Here is a 25,210-nt window from a genome sequence, read left to right on the forward strand (position 1 = left end):
CATTCTACCTGTTTCTAATATTGATAAAATATACCAAGGTAGCTCTTGAAGCAGGCTTTGAATTTTACTACTCAGAATTTCCTTTTCAAACTATATTATGAATATAGATGAAAATTAGTGAACTTCTATATGTTTATAACAGCAATGAGAACACAGTTAATAGACTGATATTTGGAACTAGTTAACATTTCAAAGAATCACCTAGAAGATAAAAATCTCCTTGTGGATATTTGATTCTCTCTTGTGAAATTTATGTGAGAAGTAATGTTCAGCACAAACTATACTCACTACACTTAAAATAAAGACACTCTGATCTCCATCAAAAGCATTAAATTACATCATTCTTCCCTGGCGCTTGGTCACTGATGTGGTTTTGAGTATAATTTGAAATAAGCTTTAAAATATTTCCTTAGCTTTTGAAAAGAGTAGTTTGGGCTACGATGAGAGTACAGAATAGGGACTACACGAGTGTCATTTGTGGAAGGCTTTCACTTAATATCTCTTGACTATGTTCAGCTGAAAAGTCTGCTCGCATTCATTAGATGAAGTAAATTGAAATAATTGCTCCACCCTTATATGGTAGAACGTGAGCACAATGAGTGAGTAATCAAACTCACAATCCAAATAGGTAGCTGAAAGTTGAGCAAAAAATGACTCTAAAGACAAACAAGTTTCAGTCCTACATAGAGCCCACCACAATTTTCTCATGACTGACCCAAGTTGTGTAAATAATACCAGAAAGACTTCGATATCGAGATATCATTACACAGGGGCATTTCCACACATTTCTATCACATATTCGCTAGGTAGACAGTGCTCTTTGGTAGTTATAACAAATACCCATTTGATTCAATCTAGACCACCAGTTTTAAAAGGGTTTTTTCGTTTTTATCATTTTCAAATATTTCCCCTTGATCAAGCTTGCTTGCTTGCTTGCTTACTTTCTTTCTTTCTTCTTCTTCTTTTTTTTTTTTTTTTCTTTCAGAACCAGGGATTGAACTCAGGCCCTTACACTTGCCAGGCAAGGGCTTATTTTACTGAGCCATCTTCCTGGCCCCTCAAGCTGTATTTCAAAGCAACACATTTATGAATATATTTGTCACAAGCTTTATTATTATTTTTCTTCTGTATTTTAGGGAAGGGTCTACAGGCTGTTCATGGTCTCACTATTAAATTGGACTTGTAGTGATTCTCCTGTTTACAGCCTCCCAAGAGCTGGGATTACAGGTGCACACCACCACACCCAGTCTCAATCACCATCTCAGCACACCCCTGGGGCCAGGAAGCACGTCAGGCCCGGGGATCGAATCCCCGGTTCCTGCGCCTGCTTGTAGACACTTAATCCGCTGAGCTATTTGGCCGGCCCACAAGCTTTATTTTAAAACAGTACATGCAGCAGATATTCTTGAGTGTCTTTTAGTAGCTTCCCAGCCTTCCTGGCCACCGGGAGACTCCTTACTGAGTTCCCAGCTACCTGAACTGCAGAACTAGAGAGAAACATTACACATGGGCGACAGTGGGAAAATAGGAGAGACTAGATGCTGAAAAACAATCTAATTTTTCACTTTCATAATGTAGACCAAGAAAGCAAGCTAACAAAGACCATCATAAAAATTAAGATAAATGTAAATAATCATGATTTACATTTTACAGATCCATCAACCCTCCTGTTTGATTGCTGTCAGTGATAAATTGCTCAGGTCTTCCTTAGATGAGTTGTTCTACTACAGAACTCTTCTGGTGAAAAATTCCTGTCAATCTGCCATCGGTTCTCTTACACAACATGCTCTATACTCTCACACGTACGTATTTACACATTGAAGGTAATATGTCTTCTAAATATTAGTCTACAGTAAATTCCTCCATCCCAGAAATCACCATCATATTGTGGAGTTTTCAGATGCCTTTCCATTGCATCCAACCTACTTCGTGAATGCGCTCTCGTTTGTAAATTTCCCTGCCAGTGAGTTAATTCCCAAGTTAGATATAAACTTCTGTATTTGAGCTTACCAGTGCAGATGTTGATGGAAATACTTGCTGCCTTGTGCTGGGCACCTGTGCTTTTATTGCGAGGCTACGGTACGGGAAGAAGATGAGTTCATGGTCTAGTCTTGCCCTCAGGGACTTTTTTCATTCAATCGTTGTCAAGTCAGTTCTGGTTTCTCTAACCCTGAACTACTGTAGATGAGGTTTAGGAGTCAGTATTTTATATTTATCCCTGTCATATTTCATATCCATGGTTGAAATACATCATTCCATTCTATTAAGGAAAAATTTTGATTCTGTCATCTATTCTTGGCCTGGTTCACTCAACAAGTTTTTAATAGCTTGCATAAAGACATGTTTTAAATTTTATTTGTCACTCTTCATAGTTTGTGTCATGGAAAAAAATTGATATGTACCTTTTCTATGTGACTGAAACATGATCACTCACACTTTCCTAGAAAGAAAAAAAATGCTACTCTGAAAAGATAGATCCTCAAACTGATTATCTTACAAAAATTGAAAGAAAGAAATGGGTTTGGCCTCAGATTGAAGAGAAAAATTTAATTGCAAAGTTTCTTCTCAATATTTGTATAGTTAAGAAATGGCCCATATGGAACAGATGGTAATGGTTCTATCTTTTATATCCCTAAAGATTTCACTGTAAAGAACAAATGGCTACAAACCAGTAAGATTCATAAGGCTGTTAAGTGCTTTTCAGATTGGGCAGGGGCATAGAAGAAGAGTGTGCTACTTGTTCTCAACATGTCTTCAGACTGTTTTGTCTGTCTCTGAAGCATTTCTCTAAGGTTGAAGGCCTCTTGGGATTCAGTGCTTACCCAAGGCATGAGGACCAAGATGGGTAGGAAGAGTGCATCACACACTGGCAAGGAGACCTGGCCCAACTAGATCTGGAGAAGAGGATAACTAGAGTCTCCTGGCAGATTTTTCTCCCCTAACTAAATTAAGTATTGAGAATGGTACTCCTTGATATTGTGTTTCAGATGATTTGTGAGATAGACATAGAGAGAGATATTCCATAACAGAAGCCAAATTATGAACATGTGGAAAACAAAATAGTATATTTTTTCATAGCACTAGCTGTTTTCTGAAAGTATCTTGTTTATTTGATTATTTCTAACTGCCTCTTTGCTACTTCAGTCCCTATTTGAACAAAGACCACCACCGTACCTTTTCTCATTGTCCTGCACCCAGAACATGGCACAGAGAGGCTCTCAGCCACCACTGGGCACTCTAGGAATATGTTGAGAGACAGAATGAGATGGAGCAGGGACTTGATGGTGGCAGAAAATGTTCCTGAGAAAACTCTATTAAAGGTGGATATGTATTGTTCCTCCTCACTTTGTACGCTCCTGGAGAAACTTCAATGGTCATGTGAGCAGTAAAGCCATAGGAAGGAGGATGTAAATGCATTCACTCCCACATGCTGAAGTTTATAGACAAGAAATGTAGGGCTCTGTGGTCAGTGTCAGAATATGCCCAGAAGCAAGTGAATCTCCTGATTACTTTAGCCATATTAAACGAAGCGCCCTATTACGGTTTGTGTCTAGATGTCCCCAGAAGTCTCATGCAATCATGGGATGGTGGGCTTCAAGAGTTTGTGATTAATTCATGATCCAGTTCTGGGATTATGGGTGTGAGTACTATACCCGTGCTGATGCAGGTAGCCAGGATGCAATATAAGGAAGGGAGAAAGGCTTGCCTCTGCTGCTGCTGCTCCTCCCTTTTTGCTCTTGCTGTTTTGTTGCTTTCCACCATCATAAACTGATGTCCTCTGCCATGTGCCACTCTGTTACAAAGCCAGCTGAGTGTGGACTGAAACCTCCACTATCTGTGAGCTAAATAAACCTTTCCTGTCTTAATTTGGTGTGTTGAGTATTTTGTCCCCGAAATGAGAGAAAGGTAACCAAGACACTCCCCTTTTCCAATAAGCCAGAAGCTGCTATTTTCCTGGATTATATATTTATATAGTCTTTCAGAAAAATACCAGCAGGACCATAGATAACTAAAAGTAATAGGAATCTAACACTTTACATACAGTTGTTAAATCAAAGGACTATGCCTCACTCCAGTATCAACCACACTGCCCAACTTCTCCCTACTGACAATAAGCATTTCCATAATGCTTACCCAAGGCATGAGGACCAAGATTGGTAGGAAGATTGCATCACACATTGACAAGGAGACCTTGGCCCAACTAGATCTGGAGAAGAGCATAAAAAGAAAAAAATTGCCACAGACAATGGCCACACACCACCATATCTACATGTTATGGTTTCTCTTGCCATCTGTGGATTTAGTAACTCTACTCACAAATATATGGAAGTAACTTCATTATGTCTTATTCTTAATGAGTCAGGGCCTATTGTTTTCTTTGTAATTGTTCAAATACAATTCCTTAAATATTTGCTATAGAGTTTTCTGCCCATGGGGATTCTTTGAACCAAAAGGTTTCAGATGTATAGATATGCATAACTAATCCACAGGAGGTAAAAATGCTTTGATGCAAAAAAATACTAAAAAAGCAAAAGCAAAACATTCTCAGCAAGCATAATCTATGTCAAACTTTACTACTATAGTACTACATTTTTATTGGCATAATAAGTAAGAAACTCATTAAATTGTGGACCTGCTTTTAAATCAAATGATACAATGAGTTTTAGCCTACTGAGAATATCACACTCATGAATAACTTAGCACAGATGAAGATCACTTCATGTTTGGAGCTCCTTGGTGACTGTGTGGGCCTCCGAGAGTGCAAGTTGCAGCATAGTGGTCAAATATTCCTATGTATGCCAAGAGGTCACACATTGGTTGATTTGAGGAGGCACCTTCTATTCAGCCCTGGGCAGACATTCAATCATCCTCTTTTCAAAGGCTTCTCAGTCAGTTATCATTCTCATTACATTCTGCATTTTTATAACACCTGTAATCATAGCTCCTGGGCACTGTACATTGTTAATTTACTATAGTCATTTCAATTTTGCTAGTTAGCTCTCCTGTCGCCTTAAGTGTTAAGCCCTAAAAGCAGCAGGAAGAACTGATGCATCTAAACAGCCAAAGCAAGGTTCATTCTCAGGAACCAATTTGCCTGCTAATTGGCTCGGTGACTTCAGCATGTCACATCTTGTTTGGTGGCCTCAGTCTTCCTATGAATAAAATGTCAGGCTAGGACTACATTGCTTCTAATATCCTTGCCAGGGCCAGGGAGATAGCTCAGTGGCCTAAGCGCCTGACTGGCATGCGCAAGGTCCCAAGTTCGATCCCTGGTAACACACACACACACACACACACACACACACACACACACAAACATATAAATAAATAAATAAATGTAAAAGATGACTGGTTACAGTAAGTTCCATCTCATATGTGATGCTGATATTTCTTGCTTCAAGGGGCAGGGGCTTATCTAAACCTGGATAAGCCTTTACAACTACTCCAACCAACAGAACAAAGTAATATCACATGAGTTCTAGAGCTAAGCCAAATACGTCACGCACCTTTGTCCTCCTTTGTTGGGGTGCTGTCTTGGCACCCAGCCAGCATGCTGAGAAGAAGCCAAGCAGCCTAAGGAGTGATGTCCGGTAGGTGCTCTGGCCAGCGGCCCAGGCTGAAGCCCTGCCAACAGCCAGTGCTAACCAGCAGAAATGTGAGTGAATGAGCCTTCCAACAACCCCAGCTCGCAGCCACTGTGTCATCCCCACCTTTCTGGATACCTCACTTCATGCCACACTTATTGGAGACAGCATTCTTACTAAGAGTCCTAACCAAACTGAACATACACAAGCAGAGTAAAAAAAAATTTTTTTACTTAGGTTCTTCCTCTGTAAGTAGGCTGGTCCAGGGCTCCCTGATGTAACCTTTGCTGGCCTTGAACTCCACCTTTTGACCCTCTTACACCTCCGTCTCCTAGATGCTGGAATTACAAGTGTGTGCCTGGAAATGATTATGTTTTAAGCCACTGAATCTGGAATAATTTGTTATGAAACAAAGTTCCTAACTATAACTTAGACATGCAACAAAAGAAAAAATATTTACTTATATTCTGACACACTATATACATCAAGAAAATGCTCTGCTCCACTCCAGATTACAAATATTTTGTTTTTATCAATATAAAACATTAAACTTTTAAAGGCAGTCAACTTATTTTATTCAAGTAAAAACAGGGAAAACTAACAATCTACTTTTCTTACCCTCAACTACCCTTTTCACTTACCGATGCTAAATAATCTGTCTGCGGGTGGCTGCCCCACCAGTATTCCAGTCTACAGATGTGACCCAAGATCGTGGGTCCCAATAGCAGCTCTGCTGATGCTTTTCTTTGGAAGAAGGTGCATAAACCCCAAATCTGCAACCTCAAGGAAAGGAAATCCTAAATACAAACACTGTCTTCCAATTTCAAACATTTATAATTCTGCTTCTGAAACTCAACTGATGGAATCTGCTAAGCCACACAGAAGTAAATGCACAGGTTTCATTAAAAATGGGGTTAGCGGGGGGCCGGGGAGATGGCTCAGTGGAATAAACGCTTCCCTGGCAAGTGCAAAGGTCTGAGTTCAATCCCCGGTTCCGGAAAAAAAAAATAAATAAATAAAAATAAAAATAAAAATAAAAATGGGGTTAGACACTGTGGATTCAGGTCCTAGCATACAAGTTCTTTCTTCCTAAATCCAATCACGTGACAAAGATTGAGGGGACAGGATCAAAACTTTAGCTGAGAGTCAGAAGACCAGGATTCCAATTCAGTTATATTTCTGCCTTGCTATGAACTCATGTGAGTTAAGTTTTATCCTTTATAAAAGGAGAGGAATGAATCAGATAGTATTTCCTGAAATCCAGTCCCTATACAGGGGCCAACCAGAACAAAATAATATGTATGAAGCTACCAACTGTGTTTACTATGAGATTGGTTTTCTACTTCTTTGTGGTTACTACTGCCTTTCAATGAGATGTAAGATTTTTAATAGTATAAAAATAAAGATTATATAAGTAAGCTAAATTCTTGCTAAGATTCTAGCATCTACTTGACTTACATGAGCTCTAAAATTGCTTCTACTTCTACCATTCCACACTACTCAACTAATATTTATGAAGTATCTACTATGTAACAGGGACTAGTTACTGGAGGCTGGGGGAATAAGTAAGATTAGTCCTGGTCTAAAAAGCAAAATCAAAAACCTCTCATCAAAAGGAAAACAGGCATATAAACCTTCAATATAATATAATGTTAGGTCTCACAGTAGACACTATTAACTTATGACCTATGAGAAGAATGGGGACATGTCTTAAAATGTACTAGGAGTCCCAGTGGTACAGCATGAGTAGGTGTGAGGCCCTGGTTTGCTCCTTAGTGCGTCAAAAACATAGAATTTAATAAGATTACGGTCTTAAGTTTTGTAGTTGCAAGTACCTAACCTCTGACTCCTGATTCCCTTATTTGCAAAACAATAGTGATAACAGATACTATATCACAGCGTGTGGTAAACTGGCAAGATATTACAAATACAAGGACAGTCCTTCAAGAAATTCAATTTAAACTCCTCATAAAACACAAATCAAAAATCTGTCACTTCATGTAGGAGGCAGTTCACCATTCCAAGTCAGCCTGGGCTACACAGCAAGTTCAAGGCCAGCCTGGACTATATAGTGAGACCTTGTCTCAAACAAATTTTATCATTACACCAGGCACAGTGGCATGTGCCTACAGTCCCAGTGAATCAGGAGGTGGAAGAAGAAGACAACTTGCACCCAGAAGTTCAAGGCTAGCCTGGGCAACACAGTAAGACTTCATGTTTAACACAATAAAAAAATTTACCATCTTAATAATAATAATAATCTAGTTCAAAGGTAGTTTTAATAACATATATTTATGTAAAACTCAGGAGTAACTTTCTCTACTAGCCCCTAAGCAGGTTAAGGTCAGAAGCAAGTTTGGTCCATTACATTCCTAGCACTTATTTAATGTCTAATAAATTTCATGTATCAATATTTTATTAGAAGGGGCTGGGGAGATGGCTCAGTAGAATAACCGCTTCCCTGGCAGGCACAGGATCTGAGTTCAATCCCCGGTTCCATCAAAACAGAAAAAAACAAGTTTATTAGAAAAAGCACTGGGGCTGGAGAGATGGCTCAGTGGTCTAAAGCACCTACTTGGAACAAGCTTGGCAATGCACATGGACTGCGGTTCAATCCCCCAGCACCACATGCCAGCCAGCCCCGCCCGCTGGTGGGCTGAGCTGCCCCCCACACACACACAATAAATGTTAAAATTAAAAAAAAATTTAAAAAAAAGAAAAAGAAAAAGCACTGAAGAAAATTAGAAATAGAGAAGACTGGCTTCTCTATTTTTCTAGTAATTAAAGGTACAGTAGCTGAAAGTGAAAATTATTAGGATTTTTATTCAAAACTAAAATTCAGCGTGTATTTTAAGTGGCCACACAAATATTAGAATCTGAATGCGCATATGCAAAAAAACCCTAAAAATTCATCATAGATAATGCAAATGTATTGCTTCTGAATATGACTAGCAGCAAATAACATTTTCTGTAGTTATTTGCCAAAAATTATTGCAAGCTTGTAGATTATCTGGCAATGTCCCTTATAACATCGACTGTTATATTACTATGCTCAATTACAACTCGGAAAACTACGGCATAGAAAAGCCAATGACTTCCCAAGACCACAAAACTACTAAAAGGTGGAGCTGAGATTTAAAAAATAATAATAACATAAATCAAGCTGCCTTATGCTAAATAAAGTGCCTCTTTTGTGAAGTTTTTTTAACTAAATAAATTTGTTGTTAAAAATCAGATTTTACCAGATTAGGAACATTTGTTCCAAAAGATTTTCTTTTTTCACAGAACAGAGTTATATGTGCCAGACACAAATATTATATAGTATAGTCTTTGCCCCAAAGATCCTTCAATATGGGTGATATAATATTAAGTAGTCACTCCTTAGCTCAACAGCAGAACACGTTCCCCCAGCACACAAGAGGCTCAGGTTCAAATTCCTACTATGGGGGAGGAAAATGTCACGCCATGACTTTACTGTTTTACTTTAAATATTCCGGTATGGGGCTGGGGATATAGCGTAGTGGTAGAGCATTTGCCTAGTATGTGCAAGGCACCAGGATCAATCCCAGCATCGCAAAATAAATAAATAGTATTAAATATCCCAATATTAGATTTATGTATAATTTCTTTTTCTTTTACTCTCATTCCTTTAGTTTTCAGAGTATGAAGGAAAGACATGGTCTTAAAGGAAGAATGAGATAACAACTGAGAGGCATTAACAACTTGTTTCTCACCCATCTACTTTTGTATAGTGACTTTTTTTTTTTTTTAAGTGACAGCTGGATTTCATTTCCAAAAGATACACTAATAAATACACTAACAAAAAACTTCAGGGGCCGGGGAGATGGCTCAGTGGAATAAGCGCTTCCCTGGCAAGTGCAAGGGCCTGAGTTCAATCCCTGGTTCCTAAAAAAAAAAAAAACTTCAGATGTAATTTGCAAAATGTATTTTTAGCTAACGATGTGTTTCAGTTCATCTGTTCACTGGCCTGGTTCTTGAAAACACTAATATTTTTTATGTCTGCCTTTCAATTCTAACAGTTGTGTTATAAAAAAGAACTAAACACTAACAAAAACAGAGTAAGTGTTGCAAATATAAGAAACCACTTTACAAGAGAAAACACCTGACACCTGTTTGACCTAAGCAGTCGATATAACTAGAGCAACAGTTAAAGTTCTACAATCACTTTTCACAATCTTCTAGGAGCACACTTCACATCTTTCTGTCTCCATGACAGCATTATAAACGAAGTCTCCTTGCTGCACTGCAACTCTTCTCAAAGAAACTAATTTTCCAGTGACACTAGTCAAGGACACATTAAACTATTAGTAGTAATTACTCAGTATCTTAGGGTTAGAGCAGGCTAGATGCTATATTAAAGAAATGCTAAATTATTTCTGAAATAGTACAACGGAAAGTTAAAAAGTTAAATCTCTAAAACCACAAGTGGAAACACCCACCACAGCTGCTGACTCAAAGACCAGGCTCGCCGAATTTTCCCCTATGGATAGATGTTCCATATTCATCATAGCGTTTCCTGCCACTTCCAAGGCTAGGAGTCTCACTCGTTCTATGGTGATAAGGGAATAACGCCCAGATTGTTTACACCCAGGTAGCTGATACTGGGGAACAGCCTGAGAAGAGCAATGTTAGCACTACACTGAAGCTTTCTTCAGACCTGGAAAACAAGGACGACTAACATACTCTCCACACAGAATATGCTCAAAAAAGTTCTGTTTTAAAAAGGAACAAAACACACTAATTCTTACTTTCTTACTAGTATCACTATGCCAATTACAGTAAGTATACAGTGGGGAGACATTCCCAACTGCAGACTGTCACCTAGTCAACACTCCACTCTTATAAGTTCTAAATATTTGACTAGATACTTACTTTTATTATATCTGAAGATGCTTTTCTCTTTCCCTCCAAGATTCAGCATGTCAGCCCCAGAACCTTTTCAAAGGTTTCAGACCCATTCACCATCCAACTTCAATTGTGAATGCTATTCGAAAAATAGGTGTTGATTACTTTTCTTAACATCCCTTAACATATGAACATTAACAGATCTTTTATTAGATAATTTTACTTCATCAAGGTCAAGTGTGAAACTGCAGCTCACAATTCCAAACCTATGCTGCTATCTTCAAACAATGCTTCTCAAAACTACAGCAGGATATGCTTATTTTCTCTTAATTATAGACGGAATCATTCTTTCTACTTGGTTCACAAACCAGTGGCATCTGCAACACCTGTCAGCTTATTAAATACAGAATTTCAGATTCTTCCCATACCTACTTGAATGAGAATTGGCATTTTTAACAAATCCTAAGACAGTCAAGCACACAAAAAAGGAGCTATCTACCCATCTAGAGTCGCTCCCTTTTTTATAGGTCACTTCCTGTCGGGCATATAAGGAAACAAATTATTTTTCTTTTGAGCATTTTAAGACCAACCAAATTAAAGCATGTGTAATCCTGCCTTTATTCCCAACACTGGACAGGCTGAAGCAAGAGCATCTTGAGTTTGAGGCCGCCAAGACCATATCTAGGTCAAGATGCGCTGTCTCTCTAAAAAAAAGTTAGTTTCTTCGTGACTTTCTTTTCAAACAAGAACATAAACTCCATAAATCCTCAAAACTAAAATACTACAAGGCAAATATTTATACAGACAACAAAACAGATACCACACAATCCCCAGAAGTCCTCAACTCTTAAATCTTTGGTTCTCACATCTGCAAAATTCGATCTTGCTGTAATATGAGATCATCTCAATTTATAAAATTAAAAATATGTTACTTTAGACAAGTAAATCAAGATCAAAAAGCACATTCATTAAGTTTTTAAAGCTAACATTTTTATTATATTATTTCAATACTGTATCAGATCAAACAACAATAACTTTTCATATATGTACAATGCATATACATACACCTGTACTGAGGTGTGCACTGGGAGCTGAAGGAAACACCAAAACATGCCCTCTACCAGAAAGAATCTGTACCTAGGGGCTGGGGATGTGGCTCAGCGCTAGCATTTTTGCCTTGCAAGCACAAGGCCTTGGGTTCAGTCCCCAGCATGCACACATACAAAAGTATCTGTACATAAAGATTAAAAGGTATGATTAATTTGTTCAAAACTAAAACATGTTTTTATGAGACAATATGCAAATGCTTTCTCAATTCTTACCTATGTCAAACTGAAATAGGTAAAAGAAACAAAAGGAAAAGTATGACAAAAAACACTAGACACCAGATATAGCAACAGAATATGGAAGAGAACAAATATTATTACAAGTAATCAAGAGACCCAGGAATATGATTTAGATAATAAAAGGTGAAGGTGGCTAATATCATGGAAATACCAATTAAAGTAACATCTACTAATTTATCTCTAAGATAAATTATGGAAGAAATTTTTAGAACAAATTCATTCTCCCATCTACCATTACCTTGCATATCTAACTTAATAAGGAAAAAGAAAATAATATCTCTAACCTTCAGAGAATAAAAAGCACATTACTGTAAGCTTAATATATGTTTTGTTGTCTATGGTAAGTATTCACTTAGAAGAATTTTCACTAAGAAGATTTTCATTTTTAAAAACTGGTTAAAATAAAGTCTCATTTTCCCCAACTACTTACAATAAGCATCACTCTGAAACTCTAATGTAACTAATTCATTTGGCGTTAGTATGGGGCTCAGGGGAGTGCTGCAACTGAACTCAGGGCTTCTGCACTGCTCTATGTTCCCTGCCCTTTTCATTTATTAAAAAAAAATATAATTTTTAAACAGGGTGGTATGGTTGAACCATTGTGTCAACTTGAGAAGTCTAGAAGCTTAACTAAGTAACTCAGCAGTTCTACCTCCTGTGGTGTAGAGGAAGGTGCCCTAACCTCTAGGATGTCGTTCTTTATGTCAGCCTGAGAAGTTTAGAAGTTTAAGCGACTTAGCAGGGGGCCAGGGTACTCACTTAGTAAACATCCCGAGTCCATACAAGACGGGGGAGTGCTACAGCCACTGGAACTGGCAGCCTGTATACAACGGAAGGGAGGAAAAAGGGGTCCCACACCCACTTATGCTCTCGTTTTCATTAGCCCTGTTGCCCCTGTGTTGGGACTAGCTGATTATGGACTGAAACCTCTACAGAATGTGAGCCTTGTCTCCTTTAACTCTGGGTGTCAAGTATTTTGTCTCAGCAATGAGAAAAGTAAACTAACAGACTCACTAAGTTGCCTAGCCAGAGCTTAAAACTGTGATCTTCCTGCCTCAGCCTCCTTGAACACTGACATTACAGATAAGTACCACAATACCTGGATGGAAATTTTTATTTACCAATAATTTTTTCTAGAATTTGAATTTTATAAAGAAAAAAATGTGGTGCCTGTCATTCTGGTCTTCTGAATATGGGCTGCTTGTCATAACATGCCAGCTGCTGCTGTGCTCTCTCTCGGGTAGATGATTGTTCAAAAAGAAGGGGGTGGTGAATGAAGGCAGGAGATAGGAAAAGGAATATTGTGTGACTGTCCTGCTTCAAGGTTGTATATGGTTAGATTTTTGGACTTATGTGTAAACATAAGAAGTGTATAATTCTTTATGCCTATTTTTAAAAATATATTCTAATTTTTAAATGTTTTTTCATCATATTCTGTAGGGACTTAAAGTTCAACTTATCAATACTTGATGAAAAATATCTGTTCCATGTTATGCCTAAAATGTTCGATATTCACACAGATAGTGAAGTTAAGCTTAATAGCCTAGGTTGTATGGTAATGACAATAAGCTTGTCTTCTGGATGGTTAACAACCTAAGTTTGCAGACCAAAATTAGAGAAAAAGGAAGGCTGCAAGGAAAGCCAACATTTTGGCCCTAGCCTTCCAGGTCAATTAAGACTCAGGACATACGAGAACTTGTACTGTAACGTCATGTAACTTGGTAGTGTCCCAAATTTTCTGATCAAGGAGATTATGGGGCCAAAGAGGAAAGTGATCAATGATGTAGAGTGTGCCTAAGGAGAGACACATGGAGAGAAAACATTCTCTCAGGCTTTCACAGAGAGCACATTGGCCAAGCAATGGCCATGACTCATCAACATGGCTGACACTGACAAAGGTTCTACAATATGAGGTACAGGATCTCAGGATAAATCCTGAGAGGATTTCACTGACCTTATCAGACCCAAAAGCTACAACTCTTGTTGCATAGGTCCTGCTTTACCTTGGTCTTAACCATCTAGCAGAAAAGTATAAAAACGAAGCATAAGAAGTAAAGCCATGGTTTTACGTTGAGCTATAGGGGACTCAGGTCAACAGTTTCTGACATTTCCAGTGAAGTGGAAGACCCAATACTATTATGGACTACTGAACTCTTTTAGAATATTTTGCTGATTTTACACAACTATATTTAAATGATGGCACTTAACAAAAAAAGGGGATACAGATGAATGTCCATTTTGTATCTGTGTATTCAAAGTGGTTAGGATAGATATATATAGTTACATTCTCTCATTGAATAGGGGGATTTGTTCTAATGGTGTTTGTAAATAGGATATCATGTCCGCATCTTATACAGCAATTAACCACTAAGAAGAATGTATGCAGTGTGTTAATTATTGAAACTGTCCTGCCAATTTGGTTTGAAACTGTCTCATTGCTATTTGTTTCTCAATAAAATTATGGAAAAAAAATTAAAAAAGAATACATTAAAAAAAAAAAAGAAGAAGAAGAAGAAAGGGGGGCCAGGGAGATGGCTCAGTAGGATAAGCGCTTGACTGGCAAACACAAGAATCTGAATTCAATCCCTGGTTCCAAAAAAAAAAAAAAAAGTGGCATCAGGGCAGGGATATGACTACCAGAACATAGATCCAAAATAGAAAACACAAAAACAATTAGCATATTTAACTATAAAAATGTAAGTCTACACTGTAAAAGGCGTTATGAAGAAACAAGACAAATAACAGATTAAGAAGTGCTTCCCTGGCAAGCACAAGGGTCTGAGTTCAATTCCCAGTTCCACCAAAAAAAAAGATTAGGAAAATTTTAAAATGTAAGACATAAATTTAATATTCTTCTTGTATACGTAGGTCTTACAAAAGGTTTTTTTTAAAAAAAGATAGGCAGAAATACATGAATACACAACTGATGAAAGAAAATCATAAGTATAAGATATGCAACTTCATTAGCAACAACCAAATAGATATAAGTATCATATGCAATTGACAAGTACTAGAAAAATCAATAACGCCTAGTTTTGTATAAGGTACAGGAAATCTGCCACTCCTATTCACTGTTATTTACTACATCTGATAATCATCCATCAGTATACAAGCTTTCAGGAAAATAATCACACTTCAAAATACGTTTATCCTGGGGCGTGGGAGATAATTCAGCGGTCTGAGTGCCTGCTTGGCAAGCACAAGGACTGGGGTTTGATCCTGGTACCGCACACCACTTGGTGCTGGGGAGGCTAAGACAGGAAGATCACTGTGAATTTGCGCTGCATAGTGAGACCCTGTACCAAATAAATAAATAAGTGATTTTTTTAAATAATTAAATTGGAGGGGTCTAACTTTTAAAAAAATGCTTATCCTTTGACCCAATTTTTTTAAAAAAAATTAAACTTAACTAAAAGTATAAATATAACATAGGCCTGACATACAGAAAGTATTGAAAAATATTTGGTAAATAAATCATAGTTTCATAATAGAAAAAACTGTCAGCACTGGATGTGTCTACAAATGGAATATCATTAAATATTATGAGATAGATCTATAACTACTGATTCAGAATATACCTATCGAGGACTAGAAAATGTAATTCAGTGGTAAAGTGCTTGTTTAGCATGTGTGAAACCTCAGCACACACACAAAAATTTTAAGACATCTTTTGGGGCTAGGAACGTGACACACCACAGTACTCCCAGTAACTCAAGAGGTTAAGGTAAGTGTAATGGAAATTCAAGGCCAGCCTGGACAACTTGGCAGACCTATCTCAAACTAAAAAATGAAAAGGGTGGCAGAGTACTACCACCACAAAAAAATAAAATAAAGGAAAAGCAGCTAAGACAGCAGAATTGCTTGAACCCAGATATTTGGGGCCAGTCTAGCAACACAGCAAGACCTCATCCCTATAATAAAATATAGTGCTAGTTACTGCTCAATGGTAGTATATGCTTAGCAATCATAATGCTCTCAGTTCAATTTCCAGTAATAAGTAAATAAAATACATCTATAATATGAAAAAACAAAAAAGTATCCAAAAACTTTAAAAAAGCAAACAGAATGACCAACCATATAGTACAGCAAAATCCCATGTCTGGTTATATACCCCTTGATAAAAAGAAAAAGTAAAAACTGGGACTCAACAGATCTATACACACCAATTTCATGACATTATTCACAGTAGACAAAAATGGAAACAATCCAAGTACCCATCAATAAATTAATATAGCTAGATCTAGCATATGCATACAATGGATATCATCAGTCTTTAAAGTGAAATTCTGACCCATGCTACAACATGGATAAGCCTTCAAAATATCATGCTCAATGAAATCAACCAGGCATAAAAGAACAAACATGCAATCCAATGAATAGTCAGAGTAGCCCACAGTATTCAAAAATCAAGAGAGGGAGGAGAATGATTATTTGCCTGGGTTGCCAAGGGAGACGGAAAGTTATTGCTTAGTGGGTACAGAGTTTAGTTCACAAAGATAAAGTTCTGGAGACAGACGGCGACGATGGCTTCATGACCACATGAATACAGGCCTGCCACTGAGGTGTGTACTACGAATAGTTTAAATGGTGGCTTCTGTGTTATGGGTATTTTACCACAATTTTAAAAAACAGAAGCATATCATAATTTCTAGACTGAAATGAACATTGTGTTTATTATTTTTGAATCCTATATTAACATAAAATAATTTAAAGAAACACTGCTTTGGTTACTCCTGTTCCCAGTCCCACTATTTAGCATCTCTATACAAACCCAGAATACTAAGTACAGGAGTTCTCTCTTGAAATTCAAAGTAGAGCTCTGTTAAGTTAGAATTTGTAGAAATATTCTGATAATCATATTAAGCATGTTTAAACAATTTTTTTTTTTTTTTTGTAGTTTAGGGTCTCACTACTAGATCAGACTTGTAGTGATCCACCTGTTTACAGCCTCCCAAGAGCTGGGACTACAGGCGCTCACCACCACACCTCAACTGCCGTCTCAGTGAGCCCTGGGGGCAGGGCCTGCACAAGGAGGCCCATGGATTGAACCCCATGCCCCTTTAATCCGCTGAGCTATTTGGCCAGCCCAAGCATGTTTAAGACACATTTCTTTGCCTAAATTAGCAATGAGTTAAGAGCAAGGCCAAAGGGCCCTCTAAGCCTTTTCGGCAGCTGGTCCCACTCTCCAGAGCGAACTTCTTTTCCTACTTTCATTAGCCCACACTTACTGAGCAGAGCACACAGTTTTTCCTACCTAAATAAATCTAAAATCTCTCTACCTTTTACACTCATCATGACCAACTCTTTGTTCAGGGCCTGGAAAGAATCTCTAGAAGAAGCCCATAGCACCCCCAGAACCCAGGCTCCATGCTACACCACGGGAATTAACCTGCAGACCCCAGCAACCTCGCCTTAAGAATTTGGAACAATTTGGCCCCAACAATCTGAACAAGAACATGTCTCTTATTGCAATACTATGTGGGTCCAGTATAAGCTAAGAAATGGCGAGAAACTGGTACAAAAACGGTAGTCTTCCTCAGACCCCCAGCTGTCTCTCAGGGGTACATGTGTCTCTCCCATCTGTTTAAGGGAAACAACCCTAAAGCTGGTCTCCCTGATCTCCTCCTTATAACCCTCAGGCCAGAAAATCACTCCTGTTCTCTTAAGTGAGTCAAGAACTCCACCAGAGGTCAGCACTCCAGAGTCCCAGTAGCCGCAGCACCCTCTCCTGATCCACAGACAGCTCTATGCCCCACTGGACAGGCTCAGAGTGCAGCTGCTTCATCGAGCTCCCATCTCATCTGGCCCATGAGAGATTCCAGGGGAAAGGACTATATGAGTCCAGGATCCTTTTTCCGCGGTCCAACAACGCAAAGAATGGCTAGTCCAATTTTCAGAAGATCTGGGTATATTTGCAGATGGCTTTCAAACTTGGACCCTTGCTTTTGACCTATTGTGGTGAGATGTGCAATTTATCTTGGCCATTTGTGGTATCCCAGATGAAAAACAATCCTTGGAGAGGCCAGGAAATATGAAGAAAAGCACCCCAGAGAAGTTGCTGCCAAGCCAAGCTGGGACTATAATACTAACAGACTAGAAACTAGATCTAAAATGATACCTATTCTGATCATGGAAACACAAAGATGCATTAAGAAGCATGTTACTTATGAAAGGGTGAGAAAGGTGACACAGGGCAGAGAGGAAGATCTAGCTGTCTTCCATAACTGATTAATAGAAGTTTTCAGTAAATATACAAATCTAGATCTTCCAAGGAGCACTAAGTACTGACAGATGGGGCCAGAGAAATAGCTCAGTAGAATAAGTGCTTGCCTGGCAAGCACAGGGTCCTGAGTTCAATCCCCAGTACTGAAAAAAAAAAAAAAAAAAAAAAAAAAAAAAAAAAAACCACCCACACAGAATAAGTACTGATGGGACAGTATTTCACTAGTCACACAGCCCCAGATATTTGGTCCAAATTACAAAAAATTCAAATGGGCCCTCAGACCCATATGACCCAATTCCTGGACATGGCCTTTTCTGTGTCCCACACCTGGAATCTAGATAAGGACGAGAAAAAAAAAAAAAAAAAAGGACTGAGAACAAAAAGACCACAATTGTGGCTGCAATGCTTTAAACATGCACAAGCTGTCTAAAGGAAAAGGCAAGGCCAAGGAAAGTGTCCCTGCTCTAAATACAAGACTGGCCCCGGGGCACCCGACCATACCAAGCTGCTGCCTGGGCCCTGGTCTGTGTGTCAGGCAGCCAGTGCCTGACCCATGGCACTGCAGGACTTGACTGGCCCCACTCCCACAGAAGGGCTACACCAGTCCAAACCTCACTTCCCACTCTGATAAAAAGGACTAAAGGGCCCAGGACAACCCCAATGCCCCATCCATGCAGACATCCATTTTCTGTGAGGAACCCCAAGCAACCCAAGACATCATGGATAAGAAAATTCAATCCCTTAAGTGGCCTACCCTGTTTTAACCACTTTACAGTTTACCCTGAGTGTTACGCTGGCAGTGTGCTTACATACTGATTATCTCAATATGTCACTCAGGCAGGTGTCATTCCAATCAGTCAATTCTTGTATTAAAATTGATAGAACTATTTTTATATTTCCTGTTATTTCATAAAAATTAATGAAGAAATATGCAATTTGTGATCATCCTGTATTTAAATAATGAACTGGCAAGTGGTTAACTTGCTTCTCTGGAAAGTACTACTCTAGATCTACAGCTACAACTGCGGTCAAAAGGAGCCCTACTCAGAATTTCTTTACTCCTGTTCTGACCTGTTTACTCAAAGGTCAAATCCATGAGTTTTTAACTGCCCCCACAGCATCCTGCTCCCTTCCTAGGAAGAGATTTACCAGTGAAATTAGGGTGAACCCTCAAAGGCCAAAGTGGACTTTACTGAAATGAGGTTACACCAGGTCTCCTACTTAGCCAACATGTGGATCCTGCTACATAATATAATGGACTGTCTGGGAGGTGACAGCAGTAAATTGTACTAACAGAAGAAGCTACAAAACTAACTCTGGAGGAAAACTACAAGTCCTGACTTCCCATTAGTTCAAGGCTACTCTTGGGCCAAAAAGGTACCTTGTGGTTGACAGGGAACAGCTAAGCACCATGCCAGATTATGAAGCTACCATAAAGACTTGCACTACTCTGAATCCTGCCTCACTGATCCCCACTCCAAGGTTAGCCACTCCTGTGGACAAGTGACTTCCCAGACCTATACAAGCAGGCAGGAACCCTGAGGAGGTGACTGGCTGATGGAGGAAGAAGCCCATCAGAAAGCAAGTTACGCAGCTGTCAGTTCACAGCAGGCTGAGGCCAGACACCTTGTCCCAAGGACCTCTGCCCCAAAAGGAGAGCTCATAAGCCCTTCAAGCACTGATATTTAAATAAAAGGCAGAAAGCTAAATATTTACAGATTCCAAATACGTCTTTCTGCATGCCCATGCACGATCTGGGAAAAGGGGGCTTGCTGACTTACAAGCAAGTATCTACAAAGCACAAACACAAAATTCTACAACTCCTAGAGGCGTTCTACCTTCCCAGGTAGGTCGCTGTTATTCATTGCAACAGACACGGCCAGAGTGTCTTCGGGAAATCAGAAGGCTGTCAGAGAAGCAGAAAGGGCAGCCTTCACCTTTGTGAGCTAAAGCAAGCCCCACTTGAACTATCTAAAGAAAAAGGCTTCCCAAAAGAAAGCTACTCCTGTGAATCTCTGGAAGACCTGAGGCTCTTTAAAAAATAAGACTCCAGTACTACTCTGATGACCCTTAATCCACCAAACCTTAAGTGGGCATCTGTCCTGTGATTCTTGTTTTTAATTAGGTCTATAATGTGGATAATTTTCCTGGGGCTGCTGCTCTTGGGAATTTGATAGTCTAATATTCCTCTTTGCTGTGATTTCTCCTCCTTGGGCAGTAGAAAAGCTCTTAATTGCTGGATCTGTCATAGTGCATGTTCTAAGACAGACCAAGGATATTCTGCCCCACTCCTTATTTAGGCTCTGCATCTTCAACCTCACAGTAAAGGTGATCCCCTTGGGGGCCTGGGCCTAGCTCAGTCCTTTAAGTGGCTGCTTCCACAAAGCTGTCAGCCTCAGGTGGCTGGAGTTCGAACCTCACACCTCTCCCGCTGGCCAAACGTGCCCTGAAGGCATGCGAGGAACAACAACAACAAAAAAAATCCTTAAAGGTGATCCCCTTAAAGGTTCTGATGTTGATCCTACTGCAGCACATGACTCTCAGGACACATTTCCCAAGATTTTTCCCACCGAATAGGCAGTTGAACAGCTCTCACAGACACTTTTTTTCCATTGCCTTCTAATAGATTTTTTTCCTACTCAAACAATGAGCCATAATACCCCAAAGAAGTTGGAGAGAAAAATAATCACCAACACATAGGGGCCTAAAGTCCTCTTCAATTAGAAGTAGCTGTATTATTTCTCAATGAAATTATTGAAGAAAAAAAGAAGTAGTTGTTTGAAATATAGGATGCCACACCCTCAGCAAGCCATTAGGAGTTATGGGGATTTATGTATAATGAGGAAAATCAGACAGCAAATTAGGGTGTGGGCAGCTGGCTGGGCAAGCAGGTATGACCTGTCTGTCAATCACAGAGATCCATGTACCCAAGCCCCACACCTAGGCTGGGACCAATCCGAAAATGCTGTCTTCAATTCTTTTTGGTAGATCTGACATCAGCCTGAGAAATGGGAGATATAAAAGATGGCTACCATTAACCTTGCTGTCACTGTAAGGTTTTTTGGTGGCCTACTCTCACCCCACACAGTGTATTTTTCCTACTTTAATTGTACTGAACTCACTCCACAGAGTATATTTCTCTTCCTACCTCTAACACATTAACAACAGGGCCATAATTGATTTCTCACTGCCGGGTGGCTCCCAACTACCCGTGCTACATGCACAACTGTCCAATCAGGCAGCCTGGGACAGTTCCATCAGATGGTACAAACCACCTAATGGGACAGCTGTGCATGTACCAACAGTGGTGCAAGCCATTTGATGGGACGGTCATACATGTACCACTGGTGGTTCAAAACATCAACAACATTTTGATAAATATAAACCCTTGTTACCTTTAGCACTTGAATCTCCAGAAGGAGCCCACAGCCCCTCTGAACCCTGGCAACACCATCGGCATCCACCGGGTGGCTAATACTATAGCATCTTGAGCTTTGGTGGGGACAATGCTCCACTAGCCCTCTTCATCCCAGATGTAAGATAGCCCCTTTCTCTTAGTTCTCCAAAGAACAGCAGAGTACAGGGTAGCCTGTAGCTTTGCTCGGCACTTTGCCGAGGATTAGCACTTTATCTGAGGACCAGGTGCACTGCAGGACCAGGTGTACTGCAACACTGAGGTGGCGCCAGCATACCTCCAGCACTGGCTGCCGATCTGTATCTTACATAGGAAGGAATCCTTTGAAACATGAGGAAGAAGTTTCAAAAAAATTCCATGCTTGTGAGCCAGTGGCAAATAGCCAACTGCACACCACCCCAACAGGCCCACACCACCTTACCCTTGGGCTGTGTTCACAGGCCAGCTTGATCACCACTGGCCTCCTTAGCTTCTCCCTGGGAACTACAGTCCCTTCCTTGCCTCCTCCTGAATTAAAAGTCTTGCCCTAATTCTCATCTTAAAAAAGGTCAAATAAATTGCCATGTAAATTTTCTTTTCCTCTTCAGCAAAAATTTCAAGCTATCTAGTAGGAGGTGAAAAATAAAGAACTCAAGTAAAAGGATATATCTGAATGCACATATTAGAGCATCACCTAAAAACTGGAGAGATAAAAGTATTGAGCTCTGAGCTTTAGATAACAAAGTTTAAGATCAAAATAAGTAAAAGGGAGAGCTAAGTGTGGTATCAAAATAAATGTCAAGGATTGAATGCTCTTAACAGTGCTGTTCGGTTTCCTGTATCCTCAGAGAATGGCATGACGGAAGCATAACCCAAATTATCAGGGCACGCTTCCAGAGAATTTCCTCGATCAAGGAAGGAGGGTACGGAAGAGGCCAATTCAAATGTAGTCTGAGCTGGCACATTACTGAGCTCAAAAACCACACACATCCAGGTGTGGGGAGAGTGCTATAGCTTAGCCAGGCACTTATATCTGATGACGAGAGTCGCTATCCTCTGACGTAATCCGTAAGGCACAGGAAAGCCAAGCCAACATAGCCACTCTCAAAAGGAAGTTATGATGGTTATCTTCAACTATAAAAATCAACAGTGAAGTCATAGTCACAGTCAGTACTCATGAGGTGAGGGGGAATAACACCATCAAAATATTTAAAACTCACTACTGTAGAAAAATTCTTGGACATGTGCACCTGAAGGCATAAGCCAAAATATGTTTGTAATAGCAACAAAGTAGAAAAAAATATTCATCTTTTATAGTTTCTTTTTTCTTTCTTTTTTTTTCTTTTAACGTATTTAGTATGGGGTCTCACTATGCAGCTTGGATTCATAGTGATCCTCCTGCTTTCAGCCTCCCCAGTGTTGACATTACAGGCCTGCACCACCATGCCCGGTCCTGGTGGCTGGCTCAGCGTACCCGGGACGGCCTGTGTGGCATGTGGTACCCGGGATCAAACAGCAATCCCTGTGCTTACTTAAGCAGGAGCTTTAGTCCAATGAGCTATTTCGCTGGCCCATATCCATCTTTTAGGGAAATAATAAATTGTGGTAGTTCTACAATGAATACCATCTCTGAGAAAGTGAACCATGGTTACATACCTTAATATAAATGAATCTTAAAAACAGGGCCTGGGAGATGGCTCAGTAGAATAAGCGCTTGCCTGGCAAGCACAAGGGCCTGAGTTCAATCCTTGGTTCTGCCAAAAACAAAAAAGACCCCATCTCAAAATTAATTAATCAATTAATTGATATAATGCCTAATGTAATAGAGGAATTAAAAGGAAAATAATTTACTAAAGTAACTTTCAATATGTAAATGCAGGAGTGTATAATGGAGTACACCTGTAATCCCAGTACTCTGGGACACTGAGGCAGAAAGACTTCAAGTTTGATCACAGCCTGGGCAACTTAGTGAGGTCCTGTCCCAAAATAAAAATTAAAAAGGGATGGGGAGATACCTCAGTGTGAAGGCCCTGAGCTCAATTCCCAGTACCAAACACACGTATAGTAAACACTTGGGTGTAATCATCCTAGCGTTCACTATAATGACCCAGACACTTGTACCTGTACACAGAATCACCAAGAATGTGACTTCCTGAAATGTAGATGGACACAAATGTCTTGAGTAGGAAAGTCATAAGGAGCAATGCTATTGATAATAGGATTTTCCAAACAGCACACAACTCTCAATAAAGTTCTGAATAAAACAAAGTATAATTTGTCTTGAACAATTCACTATTAAAACAATAAAATATGGGGCCAGGGAGATGGTTCAGTAGAATAAGCACTTGCCTGGCAAGTGCAATTCAATCCCCAGTTCCACATAAATAAATAAATAAATAAATATCCTTTGTGTTTAAACATAAAACAGAATTTCTATCAGTAATAACAACTATATAGGCTTTTCTCCCTTAAAAAGGTATAAAACATGAAAAATCCTACACAATTGTGTCATATTTTGTATGGCATCTGGCATTCTGGCCTTTTCCTGCTCACTGAATACTCAGCTGCACCCACCCTGTCCTAATCTTTGGGGGGAGGGAAGTGCCCTCAAAGATCTAAACACCTCCTGCAGTCATACTGTCTCTGTTAAGAACTAGAACCTTCAGTTAAACAGAAGACCCAATGCTATTATGGGCTACTGGATTCTTTTAGAATATTTTGCTGAGTTTACACACCTATAATATTCAATAACGGAACTTAGAAAAAATGGGGTATACAGATGAATGTCCATTTTGTATCTGTGTATTCAAAGTGGTTGGGATAGATATATAGTTGCATTCTCTTAATGAATAGAATGATTTGTTCTAATGGTGTTTGTAAATAGGATCACAAGTCTGCATCTTGTACAGCAATTAACCACTAAGAAGAATATATGCAGTGTATTATTTGTTGAAAAATAAATAAATAAATAAATTTAAAAAAAATAAAAAAATAAAAAAAAAAAAGAACTAGAACCTTGGGGCCAGGGAGATGGCTCAGTAGAATAAGTGCTTGCCTGGCAAGCACAAGGGTCTGAGTTCAATCTGCAGTTGTGAAAAAAAAAAAAAAAACTAGAACCTTCAACAAAGGTTAGGTTCCAACCTGCTCCTCCAAATTGCCCTTGTTTTCAGGACACTATGGAGTTGAATTTGACCACAAAAAGCCTAACCAATTTCTAACTTTGGCAAAGGAGGGATCCTAATACAGTGAAGAAATATAAAGGCAGATAAAAACCTAAGCATCTTCACCTATGGAAACATACTACATTAATGCAAAATTAGCAGTTTTTTAACTACTCAGTGGCAACCTTTGAAGACAGATACTTTGCTAAAATGCAAACGTCAAATTAAAAAAGTTACACTCAAGAGTATGGGATAGTTCACACAAAGTATTTTTATTTAATTTTAATTCTATTAGCAGGCCTCTGAGACAGATACCATTCTTGTATAAGAACCTCAGAAACACTAAAATCACAGAGCTACTAGATGACAGAGACCATCTCAAGCCCTCTGATTCCAAATGTTACATTGTTTCCATCTGGTCACATTTCTTTACAAAAGCCCAATTTGTCATCACACATAAAAGAATACTTGTCAGTCTAAATAATGGAAATATTAATGGCAAAATATCAATGTAAGGGGGCTGGTGAGATGGCTCAGTGCTCTAAAGCACCTACTTGGAACAAGCTTGGCAAAGCACAGGGACCGCGGTTCAATCCCCCAGCACCACATGCCAGCCAGCCCCGCCCCCTGGTGGG

The 25,210-nt window shown here is 39.3% G+C and overlaps 1 protein-coding gene across 9 annotated transcripts in view; it reads right to left on the bottom strand.

Annotated features, from left to right (window-relative positions):
- The window catches only part of Numb (NUMB, endocytic adaptor protein), a 181,099-nt gene that overhangs the window by 124,939 nt on the left and 30,950 nt on the right, over positions 1 to 25,210 (bottom strand). For 7 of the 9 annotated variants that reach the window (XM_023703427.1, XM_023703417.1, XM_023703429.1 and 4 more), the window contains exon 2: positions 10,479 to 10,590. The exons of the other annotated variants lie outside the window; for them this stretch is intronic. The gene's annotated coding sequence lies outside the window, so the exon portion shown is untranslated. The remainder of the gene's footprint in view (positions 1 to 10,478; positions 10,591 to 25,210) is intronic. 9 annotated transcript variants of the gene reach the window in all.

Source organism: Octodon degus, unplaced genomic scaffold (genome assembly GCF_000260255.1).
Source record: "Octodon degus isolate 3935 unplaced genomic scaffold, OctDeg1.0 scaffold00007, whole genome shotgun sequence".
Taxonomy (NCBI): domain Eukaryota; kingdom Metazoa; phylum Chordata; class Mammalia; order Rodentia; family Octodontidae; genus Octodon; species Octodon degus.